The following is a 13127-nucleotide window of genomic DNA, read 5'->3' as shown; positions in this document are numbered from 1 at the left end:
CTGATAAATTTTCCCTAATATTGATAAAGTAAAATTTTTGAGGAAAGTGCCTACTAACCACGAGTGAACAGTAGTATAAAGAGCATCTGGTATTTGTGGTTAAGTGGGCATACACTTCAGAAATAATGATAGGAAATTATTGAGGACAGTCTCTTACAAGGATGTTGAATTCCAAAAAACTTAAAAATATTGTGTACCTTTATTTTATTGTATTGATTATTTGGTAATATTTGGTAAATAATCTAAACTTTCTACAGAAGAATAAAAATCTCAACACTGTATACTACTGGACCCCACAAAAGAATTCAAATCAAATACACTAAGATGTTATCTACCTAATCTCATTTTTGCCATTAACTCTATAAACTCAGGTTAATCCAATTTTCCTCTTTGAATTTTATTTTCTCTACCTACAAAATGAGATGCTATTTCCATGTGTTCATAAAGCATACAGAAATGGTAATGACAACAAATACCTTTCATAAGGTAATCCACTGGGTTTAAGGATTTAGGTGAGGTGTTGGCTGTGTTGGTATGTATGCATCACATTTCATGATGCACTAGATGAGATCAATGAGGCTGTACATCAGAATCATCTGCAGAGATTTAAAACACTACCTGAGCCATAGCCCAAACTTAGTCAATTAATCTATCATGGTAAGGAAACCTCTACAGATCTCCAATTTTAATAAGCTCCACAGTGGTTTCAGATCCACAGTCAGAAGGGGGAGCTACTCTCTAGACTGATGTTTCTCAAATTATAATGCCCATATAAATTGCCTGGAGAGCTTACTAAAATGTAGATTCTGATTCAGTTGTTCTAGGATGAAGCCTGGATTCTGCACTTCTACAAAGTTCCCAGATGATGCTAATATTGCTGGGCCATGGGCCATGCATTGAGTTGCATGGTTCTAGTCTAGATGAAACTCTTGGTATAATTATTACTATATGACATCACAGTTCAATCACAGAATCACAAAATACGATAACTGGAACAGACCTGTAGATCACTAAGACCATTATCTTATTTTACAAGTGTGAAAACTGAGAGCTAGCGTGGCTAAGTGACTTAACCATAGCAAGTTAACAGCTGAAGTGGCACCAACACAAGTATCTCTTCATTGTCTTCATATGAATCTATCTCATTCATGTTTGAAATTTACATATGTTCAACTGATGAGCAATTAACAACAGTTATTCCAATATTCTAGGTCAATGTGATGGTAAGATTAGCTTGGTTTACATATTATCATTCATGGTTTGGCATTTCTTAACAGTGAATTTACATACAAGAGCAGTTACTATGTGTAAACAAAATACACAGCTACTCACTGGCAGCTACTCACTTATACTCCCTCACTTGCCTCAAAATGCATAAAATCCCTCCTTTTTAGACTTACTCTTTTGGGTTGCAATGGCTCTCATTAGAATTAGAAAAATACTGTTGAGATTTTGAAAAAGCCTCTACCCCGGGAAATTCTGATTCAGTATACCGAGGTGGGAGATGACCTGGGATTCTGAACTGAAAACAACAACAGCAAAAAACCCACGGCACTGGATGTTGTAGGTTTCTATGGTTTTCCTTCTAGAACTCATTATTCTAACAGTGCCCTTCTATTCCTTTCAGGAGCCTCCCTGTTCCCAACCGCTGTAGGTGGTTTGGGGTAAGCCCATTTCCCAGGCCTTGACAAAGTTCACATGACCTCTCCTTGGCCAACTGACTGGTTCCGAGAAGGGTATGTTACCCAATCCAGGCCAAGAAGAGTCAACTACATTGTTTTTGCTGAAACAGTTGGGAAAGAGGATGGGCTCTACTCCTGATTAAAAAAAGCAAAATAATTTTGGCTTCAAGCTTCTGGTGACCATAGTTACCTCTAGGAGAGGAAAGCCTGACTGACAATGAAGCAAATGAAACAGGAAGGAAAGCAGGTTCATGAAGGGAAGGGAGGGGATTTACAAATAACATTATATAAAAATACATATCCTGTCATCCCTGGAGCCAATTCTACCCTTGTATCTTTAGTTACTCAAACCAACAAAAGTTATCTTTTTCATTAAGCTAGTCTGAGTTGGACTGCAAACAAAATAATTCTAGTTAATACACCAGTGGAATTTGACGCACAGAGGTGAGAACCACTAATGCAGCTTCGCTTTGGTTTTTTCTTGTTTTTTTTTTAAATACTTGTTTAACTTGTTGTTTTGTTTTTCAACAGACCCTTTCTTAATTAAAATACATAATCTGGGAAAGGCCAAAACTTTAAACCTTTTGCATCAAACTAGGATATTAGTTTCTTTTTATTTTGAAAAAGTACAGTCCAGAACAGGGGAGAGTAGAGTCTGGAATACATTAGAACCAATAGCTTCCCACTCTTATGCTTCTCAATTACTCCTCTGATCTTAACTTCCTGTAGGAAGGCAGCAACACTGAGATTATTTTTGCTGCAACAAAAACTCAGTGAAATGATTGGACCTGAGCTATCTCAGAGGCCTTTTCATTCCCCCAATCTTTTGCTTTGTTTGGCCTTTTCCTTTTTTTTAGCCTATTCCTATTATTTGTGTCCTCCTGCTTCTTTCTCTTGCCTTGACCTTGACAGAGTTGAACTCTTTTAGTAGCACTATTAGGGAATCACAGACACTGTTGAGTACCTGTCACCCAGGCTTACCCCCACCTCTTTCTTTAGAGAAGTCACAAACACTTGCTAAGCAGCCATCCAGCCATCCTCCAGCTTCCACTATCCTTACCTCCTTTTCTAACATGTGCTGTTTCACAAATTGGGGGAGAAATCTAATGAAAAGACCCAGATAGACCTCAAACCCAGAAACTGGGAACTAGCAGCCCCAGAAGCTTATTATAACAGTAATTCCCAGTGGCAGCCACCCCACCCACCCAAGGTAGATAAAAACCAAACTCAAACTACATAGATCAGTGTCTCTTCTTTGACATGAAGGGGGATGTGAAGAGTTGCCATCTATCCACCCCTATCCAAGCCACATTTTGACCACCCTGGAAGATCAGCCATGTTAGGATTTCCTCCTGTGGCAACCCATGGCCTGAGCAAAACAGGCCTGCAGATCTTTGGTGCACAGCAGTCTGCATGACCTAGGCAGCTAAATGTTTAACCTATTGTCTTTCTAAGCCAGTAAAGAGAAAAAGGGTAAAATGACTTCAAAATGTAACTTTATGCAAGCAGGCAGGAAGTGAGAAGCTCTTAGTCTCACAAAAAGAGCAAAATGTAATTGTTCAAGTGTTATTCTAGTCCTTCCTGCACCACCCCCCAGGTCAGAATGACTTATTCCTGCATCTATGCTTTCCCCACCCTGAGGAAGGCCTTTGTCTTAAAGCCTTATAAAAGGCTTTCTGCCCTTTTTGCATCGCTTGGTCATCTTCCCTGTGAACACGAGGCCTGTCCAGCCTGGGAAAGCCATCATGATCTCTCCACAACTTCTCACCCTGTAAGTAAGCCCTGAATAAAACTTCATGTATCAGAAAATGCTTGTTGTCTTCTTTAGCCTCTGGACTGGCATGGCCCTCTTGGGCTGCAACACCTCCCCTGTTCTTTTGGACTCTGTGCTGGTTAGGATGTATTATGTCCCCCAAAACACCATATTCGTTAATGCAGTCTTGTGGGGGCAGATGTATTAGTGTAGATTAGGTTGGAGTCCTTTGAGTGTTTCCATGGAGTTCTGACTCAATCAACTGTGGGTAAGACCTTTGACTGGATAATTTCCATGGAGGTGTTACCCTACCCATTTAGGATGAGTGTTAATTGAATCATTTGAGTCCTATAAAAGTGTTCACTGACAGGAGATGCTGCAGCCAAGAGAGATACTTTGAAGAACTCACAGGAGCTGAGGGTGGAGCTGGAACACAACCTGGGATCAGCAGATGCCAGCCACGTGACTTCCCAGCTAACAGAGGTTTTCTGGACATCATTAGCCTTCCTTCGGTGAAGTTATATTTGTGTTGATGCCTTCATTTGGATGTTTTCATGGCCTTCAGACTGTAACTTTGTAACCAAATAAACCCCCTTTATAAAAGCCAATCCATTTCTGGTCTTTTGCAAAAGGCAGCATTAGCAAACCAGAACAGACTCCGTGCTGTGTAAGTGAGGAGATTATTTGCTCTTTCTTGATACTTCATACTGTGCAAGAAATAAAGGGATCAGTTGCCGATAGTTTCTGTTGTGACCTGAATATGTGTTTGCATTACGCACTATGGAACAACTCGCTCACTCTACACGCACAAACTACTGGACTTGTTTGACTCAGTGGACCTAGAGCTTGCTATATCGGCAGCTACCTGGATAAGTGACTCTCTGGATTATTCTCCAGATCTCCCTTTACCTCAGCCTCTTTCATGCCAAGCTGTCCAAATGCACTGCTTGTTCTTCTCTCTGGGCTTTGTCCCTGTTGTTGCAGTTTGACCAGTATTTGGAAAGACCAGCAGAAGCTAAAGCACTTAAGTTCCCTGTGCAGCCAGAGGACAGTGTGCAGTGGCAAGGCGCTGGAGGAGAGCAGGCAGTTATGGAACTGAATTTTGATCTAGACTTATTTAGGGGAGACTCCAAAGATAAATATATCTGCTTAACAATGTTACCAGAGCCTACCTGGTATCTAATATTCTGAAGCTATGAATTTTAACAAGTTTAGTTGCCTTTCTATTTTTTCTCCTTTTTTCACTCACCATATTTTTCAGCACTTAATGTTCAGTCTGTTGTAAACCACTGAAGCTGCCAGCAAAGATGGATGTAATGAAAGCTCTGGCACACAAACTTTTCCATCCATCTTACTCCCGATGATGCGATACAACCTTCTGAATGGCCTAATCCTAAAGTCTTGAATATTTATGATGCTTAAATTTCCTGGCTCTTCCTCACTCACCCTGACTGCAAAGAGCTATTGTGGATTTGAATAGTCAGAAAAATACATAATGAGAAAACTGAGTTTAAACTTATTGGACTCTTTCAAACCTGAGAATATTTAGGGCAATTTAAAAATATGATATAAGGAGACTGTAATTTGTTTTGTTCTTTATAGAAGGAGACTTCAAAGAAAGTCTCTTCCCCTGACGTTGACATGCATCAGGGATTGTTCACCTTCACATCTGGGTCCAGTTCATCTTTTGGGCAGTTCTTTCTTTCAAAGAGCAAGTAGTTAGCAAAATAAACAAAATGTTGAGAGTCTTCCAGATCTTGTCTCTAAAGCAAAAGACAAATCTACAACACATAAGGTCACCACTCCCCTAAAATTGAAGACACATTTTTCCTATCTAAAAAAAACAAAAACGAAAAGTTGAATGTGCATAGCTCTGAACAGCTATGACTATTTTCTCTTCATTTTAAAGCTAGATGCCAGGAAAAGACATTTATAAAAAGGAACTTATGGTCAGAAGACAATTATTCCCTTCTGTAACTATGTTTTCCCAAAGGACATAAATGATAGAATGATTATTCTTGTATGAAGACTTACTATAGACTGGAGTTTAAGTAAGAATAAATGGACAGGAGATAAATATATTCATTATGTTATACTTAAAGGTATTAGCACAAAAATTAAAAATCTATATACCTGCTAAAGAATTAAACCTACCGAGGAATTATACTTTCTGTGAATGTTTGCCTAAACTGAAAAATCAGTTTCACCTAAATATTAATATGGAAATATAAAATCATAACTATTTTAGATTTGGGAAAAACCAGCACTTCATTTTTGATAAAGGTATAGAGAAATGCTAAGATATCTATGCTGAATAGATATATATTTTTAACTTTGCTTTAAGACTATTGGATGTGTGTGCATGTATGCGTTTGCATCCATGAGCATCTGTGAGCCTGGTTTTTAACTTTGATCCTGGGTAATTATGAGTCTTTAAGGGAATTAAAATGATCATTTTGCTTTAAAAATAGAGCTTATTCAGTTGCAATATCATTACCATTACTCTTATTTTCTCCCTCTTTTAGTTCACTTTTCATGTGATAAGCTCATATAAAGACTTTCCCCCATCATTATCAAATGTGCAATGTTCAAATTTGTTCTATTTCAATTATCCCTATGCGATGATTGGAAGCTGTATGTACCCCAGAAAAATCATGGTCTCAATGCTAATCCATTCCTGTAGATATGGACCCATTATAAGTAGAATCTTTTGGTGAGTAGGATCTTAAGTCGAGATGTGACCCACCTCATTCAGAATTAAGAATTGGGTCTTAATTCTTTTATTGGAGTCCTTTATAAGAGGATAAAAGACAGAGACAAGGACACACAGGAAGAGGCTCCAGAGAAGCTCAGAGAGTAGAGCTGGAGAAGCTGAGAGAGGACACACAGAAAACAGAGAGTAAGCCACTGCAGTCAGAAGCTGGAAACAGTGAAACCTAGCAGAGAAGGACGAGATCAGCAGACATTACCATGTGCCCAGCCATGTGACAAAGGAGCTGAAGATCGCAGGAAGCCTGTCTTTGGGGAGAGAGCATCACCTGTTGATGCCTTCATTTAGACATGTTCATGGCCTTGGAACTGTAAACTGGTAAGCTAATATATTCCCATTGTAAAAGCCAACACATTTCTGGTATATTGCATTTTGTCAGCTTTAGCAACACCCTACTTTAATGGACATAAATATTAGAGTGGTATTTATTCATTAAATTCTTTAGCATGGTCCTTTCAGGACATTTTACTAAATAATGTGATCTTTTTACTCATTTGCATTTACTTTGGCCATAGAGTATTGTGTTATATTGATTATGTTGTTAGCAAGGAATAGTTGCCTTTATTAACAATACTGCATAAAAGCACCACTAGAGTCATTTATTTAGCAATTACTTCTTATTAGCAAATATTCATCATTAGCCCTTGAGGATGTTGTAAGGAAACACATATCTGTCCTCCCTCACCTACCACATTGCCTGGCACACAGCAAATACGTGAGAAAGATTAATTTAAAAATAAATGTGTTGACCAAGTTTAATCTTGGAAGGGCTAAAACATATCAGTGTTCAGTGATGATCTCAAGATAAACATTGTTGACCACAGTGAAATCCTAAGCCTCATGCTTTGTTCTCACTCAGAACCCTAGAGTTATTCAAAAAGCAAATGCTCATTTTATATTACAGTGATCTTTTATTTTTTTCGTCTTTATTTTCCCTTAGAGGATTTTGGAAAACTCTGCATCTCCTCCCATATTTTGAATATAAACTCAAATTTTTCATCAGAAGTTAAAAGTTTATCATTGCAAACAATAAAATTTACAGATTGTTGCAAATGTTCACATTAAAAAATAAAATTGCTTCATCCCTTTAAAAAATCTAATTGATGGACTCTAATTACTATAATATTTTCAGACACTTCATTATCTATTTAAAATATATATCAACTAGCTAGTTTTTAATATTTGGAAATTTTATACCTTTCCTTTTTCTCTGAATTTATATTTTCATTACACTTCTCACAAAATTTTATTCTAGAACAATATAATTTTTCCCCTGGAAGTTTTTCTTTTCTTGATTATCCCATAATCTTTTCTGTAAAAAAAAATTCCAAATCAATATATGTGTATATATTGAAATCTAACATTTTATTTTATATCCTATAAATACAAGTATCTACAAGTTAATATATTACAAATTTTTGTAGCTAATTATTAAACATGATAAGCAAAATTTATTAGAAAGACATCTCTTTATGAGATGAATGGAAATTTAAAAATAATTAGTGTATCTGTGGATAAGTGTGATTTACAGCTGGAATGGAATGGGGTCAGTGAAAATCTGATCCTATTTTTAACTTTTAAATATGCTTTTAATGAGAAGCCTTATGCATACATATGCTTATATATCTATGCACACAGATTACAATTTTGTTGTGTCAATGTTACTTAATTTTTTGGTCTCCATCAGAGTTACATCAAAATTACATAGGGAATCTACAAGAAAATTATTTTCAATGATCTCGCAGCTGAATAACTGATTAATGCCACTTTCAATATTTTAGAAACAAAGATTTGAAAAACCACATAACTTGTGCTATTTTGATGCTTTTATGTACCCCAGAAAAGAACGTGTTCTTTTAATCTATTCTTGTGGGTGCAAACCTATTGTGGGTGGGACCTTTTGATTAGGTCATTTCAATTGAGATGTGACCTAGTCCATTCAAGGTGGTTCTTAATCCTTTCTACTGGAGTCCTTTATGGGAGGATAAAGGACAGAAAAAGATGAGAGAGCTGAAAAAGAGAAAAGTCCCCACGGAAGCCTCCACAGAGAGGAGACTGCTGGAACCAGAAGCTGAAAGCAGCGAAACCTGGGAGCAAAGGATCAGCAGATGCCGGTCATGTGTCTTGCTACCTGACAGAGGAACCCTGGATGCCACTGGCCTTCCTTCAGAGAAGGTATCATCCTGTTGATGTCTTCAATGGGACATTTTCACAGCCGTAGAACTGTAAATTTGTAAACTAGTAAATCCCCATTGCAAAGCCAACCCAATTCTGGTATATTGCATTCCAGCAGCTTTAGCAAACCAAAACACTTGCCAAAGAATCTGTTACTCTATTCTAGGAGCTTCTAAAATTCTGGGAAGTAAAAAGGCTTTCTTAGACTTTCCAAAGGACTATTAGCTGTATCTACTACTCTACTTGAGGATACTTTGTATAACTATATACTCAGAAAGGCTTGAGAAAAATCAAAATCTTGTTAATTTTAATACTTTTAGACTAAATTATCATGTATTCTAAATGTATTTCTTGCTTTAAATGCATTTAAATTAAATCTTGACGGTGCTGCTCACCTAATTGATGGAAAATATTTCCCATGTAAGCTAATAGGCAATGCCAACATTTATTTTCAAAACTATCACCCAAATCAGATTTACTTTTGGTTAAACTATATCATTCCATTTTTCAATTCAAAAAAATGTTTTAATTTCCATTGTAAGAAAATTATTAATAAAACAAATTTTTAAAAACACCTGTACTACGTGTTATTAAAAATGGATGAAAAGATTCAAATGATGTGAATTTTATGTAATAAATTTATTTTAAGTTATAAAAGCAAACTAAACTAAAATTCTGCTGTACATTATTTTATTTGTATTAATGATGTAATATATGGATGATATTTTAAGTTGTTTATGAAGCTAGAGATATGATAAAAAAAGTTTGGTGTTCTTTCAATAAATGCTTGAGGGGAGTTATCAAACCCCATCCATCCATCCAGGGGCTAGCATATAGTTTTATTTTTTTAATCAGAAAGAAAAATATACAAATACTACATAATCAATTGTATTTAATACACTATGCACTTATGTGCAAACATACTTATGTACAGAAACATATAATGAATTGATTCTGCAAAAGAATATAATTAATTTAATAATTTAAATTATTTTAAATTGATTAGTTTTTGTAATAGGATAAAGAAAAATTATACATTTTATATTAGATGAAATAAGATAAAATTTGACCACAATTAAATTAAATATTTCGTAATATACTTTGATAAGGGTTTACATTCCTTTATGAACAATACACAATCTGAAAGTAATCATAGAAACATGGCATGCATGGGTTTACTGAATGCATCCTTAAAAGTTTGGTTGTCCCAGAAAATGTCCCAGTTATATTTAAAAGAATCATTGTCACTAGCTTATCCTGCTTTGGCTGCTTAATAGTGCTTTTCTTTCAAGCTAACGACACTCCTTAGAAACAACTATTGAGAATAACTTCAAAGAATTGCTTACATTCCCATTTTTAAAAGCTAATTTTAGCTTTCAGTATTTCCTACTGATGTTCTCTTTGCTTTGCTCTCCTGGGGCTCTCCTTCAAGAGCAATGTACTCTTTCACATTATGCAGTGGAATAAAAGGCAAAGTGTTCAGATGAAACGTTGCCTTGCTCCCACCACCCCGTCTCCCACCTCTGAACATCACACCACGACACACAACAACACATACCAACACCACACTTCTCCATTAGCATTATATATACATTGGGAAAGGAAGGAAGGCCCCTTGGCTTAATGAAGTTGGGCTTGGCATTCTAGCAAATTTGGATGTGTGATGGTTGTATTGTAAAGATGAAGTAGCACTATCATAATCTTGGTATGTTTCAGGCAGATCAATTTTAGGAAATTGTAAAAATGGAATTTGATTCCTTTGAAGCTTTCTGTGCTTGTGTACCCCTTAGAAAGTGAAGCGTTCCCATACCCATGATTTGTGTCCTGGCGCCAAGAATGCTGCTGGACAGGACAGTTCTAGAGAAGCAAGGACATCAGCCATACCCCATCACAATAATGGTTCCAGGAAATGTAATTTACAATGGTATTTGGTTTCCATAAGTACAACTTAAAGATAATAATACAGCAAAAATATAACATTTTGTAGTGGTTCAGTGCCTTGGACCCTCATCAAGGAATGTTTGGTAATGGAATTTAATATTTTAAAATTTTGACATGTGGAAAAATAAATACATATAAAAATATAAAGATGCTAAGCACTACATGGAACCCCTTAAAGCAATATTTATATATACTAACTTAAACTACAGAATAGCAGATTCAAAATTTTCATCCATATTAATAATCTGTTTAATAATCAATCCGTCAATCCTGAGATTATTTGACTGGATCATTATTCCATATAAAATTAGAACTGCAAATTCCACTCATAAATAACAAGCTGGGTGAATTTCTATTTCAGGAAGGTTAGCTATGACTGAACAAATAAAACTAACGTTTTATGTACATTTAATAAAATGTCCGAGGTAGATAAAGGGCAGTTGAATAAACAATAATGTCATAGCCTGATCATTTAGGTCATCTAAAATGGCTAAATATCATTTCAATACATTTGAGTTGGAAACAGTGTTCATAAAGAGTGATTTAATAGATGAAAATCAAATATTTTAAAGACTATTATTATAGATTGCTAATATAATACTTTTTAAACCATTATTTTTAAATATGAAAAACTATAAGATGACCCTCATAAGATATGGATAAACTCTTAGAAACTTTTCCTTAATAATAATAATAATAATAGTATGTTTTTAAATGCAGAATTTGCACTAGGCATGTTTTGTACAATATCACATAATTCCTTTTAAAACTGTCATTGCTTCTGTGACTCTACAGAAGAAAAGCTTATAAATAAAAATAATATAATGAGATGTGTTTCTTTAGTCCACTTTGACTAACGTTGGTTATTACATAGCTTCTGTGCCCATGGTGGAGTGTATAAGATGCTTTCTTAAATGTTCACTGTTTTTCATTTCACTTTCTGAATATTATTAAGAAAACATATTCAGGTGATTTTACGTCAATTCCCCTCCCAGTTTCAAGTATATAATTCTTCAAGACATTAGGTACCTGTTGTTTAAACATATATGTCTCTTTCAAGGTCTTGATTAATGAGCATTACTTTTTTAAAAAAAGTATGTTGAGCAGCCATTTTAATAACCTTTCTGTTAAATAGCCATTTTAAGAAACTTGATGAATCAAGACAATAATTTATGAAGCAATAGTTAAACAGCTTTTTGTGGCATTGCAATTTATGCTAATTGTTGCATGAAACTTAAATTTAAAATAATGCAAGAGGGAAACTCAAATCAAAGGAAAATAAAAGACCCTTTATTAAATACTAGGTATCAATTTATGAAGGTATGATCATCTGACTTACTTATGGAATTCAAGTTATAGGGAAAAGTGAGAAAACTTTATTTACATTTTTCCCTATTCCATTTCCAATTAGAATAAAAACAAAAACTAGTATTATTTCCAGATGAAGACTAGTAGCTCATTTCCTTAAAAACTGACTATGGTTGCCCCCTTGAGGAGCCTGTGGAAAATGCAGGGGTATTCGCCTACCCCACCTCCATGGTTGCTAACATGACCACAGACATAGGGGACTGGTGGTTTGATGGGTTGGGCCCTCTACCACAGGTTTTACCCTTGGGAAGATGGTTGCTGCAAAGGAGAGGCTAGGCCTCCCTATGGTTGTGCCTAAGAGCCTCCTCCCGAATGCCTCTTTGTTGCTCAGATGTGGCCCTGTCTCTCTAGCTAAGCCAACTTGAAAGGTGAAATCACTGCCCTCCCCCCTACGTGGGATCAGACACCCAGGGGAGTGAATCTCCCTGGCAATGTGGAATATGACTCCTGGGGAGGAATGTAGACCTGGCATCGTGGGACGGAGAACATCTTCTTGACCAAAAGGGGGATGTGAAAGGAAATGAAATAAGCTTCAGTGGCAGAGAGAATCCAAAAGGAGCCGAGAGGTCACTCTGGTGGGCACTCTTATGCACACTTTAGACAACCCTTTTTAGGTTCTAAAGAATTCGGGTAGCTGGTGGTGGATACCTGAAACTATCAAACTACAACCCAGAACCCATGAATCTCGAAGACAGTTGTATAAAAATGTAGCTTATGAGGGGTGACAATGGGATTGGGAAAGCCATAAGGACCACACTCCACTTTGTCTAGTTTATGGATGGATGAGTAGAAAAATAGGGGAAGGAAACAAACAGACAAAGGTACCCAGTGTTCTTTTTTACTTCAATTGCTCTTTTTCACTCTAATTATTATTCTTGTTATTTTTGTGTGTGTGCTAATGAAGGTGTCAGGGATTGATTTGGGTGATGAATGTACCACTATGTAATGGTACTGTAAACAATCGAAAGTACAATTTGTTTTGTATGACTGCGTGGTATGTGAATATATCTCAATAAAATGAAGATTAAAAAAATAAAAAAAAATAAAAAAATAAAAAAAAAACTGACTATGTTACAGGCACCATCCTTTGGAGATAAAATAATAACAAGACACTGCTTCTGACCTCAAGAAAATTATAGACTAAGCTATAAGCTCTAAATCTGGGTCTGGCAACTGCACTTTCTTAAGTTCTTGAGTGCCTCATCCTGTATCATGGGTTAGGAAATCTTTACTTTCTTCCCACAGAACTTCATAAACACATTCATTTCTGGATGGCTTTGCCACAGTTTGTTTCACTAAATTTAGCTCATTTTTGTTGCACAAGTTGCAAATTTCAATTTTCCAAATTCACATACAAAAAGTGGATACCCACCTCCTCCCCACCAGTGAAGTGGTTTTCATTTGCTCAGGCATATCTCTAGGTTTGGATCCCACCGTG

The 13127-nt window shown here is 36.1% G+C and overlaps 1 protein-coding gene across 1 annotated transcript in view; it reads right to left on the bottom strand.

The window, feature by feature from the left end:
- Positions 1-13127, bottom strand: part of LOC119540064 (triadin-like) — a 134386-nt gene that overhangs the window by 36890 nt on the left and 84369 nt on the right. The window lies entirely within an intron of this gene.

Source organism: Choloepus didactylus, chromosome 7, assembly GCF_015220235.1.
Source record: "Choloepus didactylus isolate mChoDid1 chromosome 7, mChoDid1.pri, whole genome shotgun sequence".
NCBI classification, from domain to species: Eukaryota; Metazoa; Chordata; class Mammalia; order Pilosa; family Megalonychidae; genus Choloepus; species Choloepus didactylus.
Note: the sequence above shows the minus strand (reverse complement) of the source record. Positions and strands in the feature narration are given on the sequence as shown.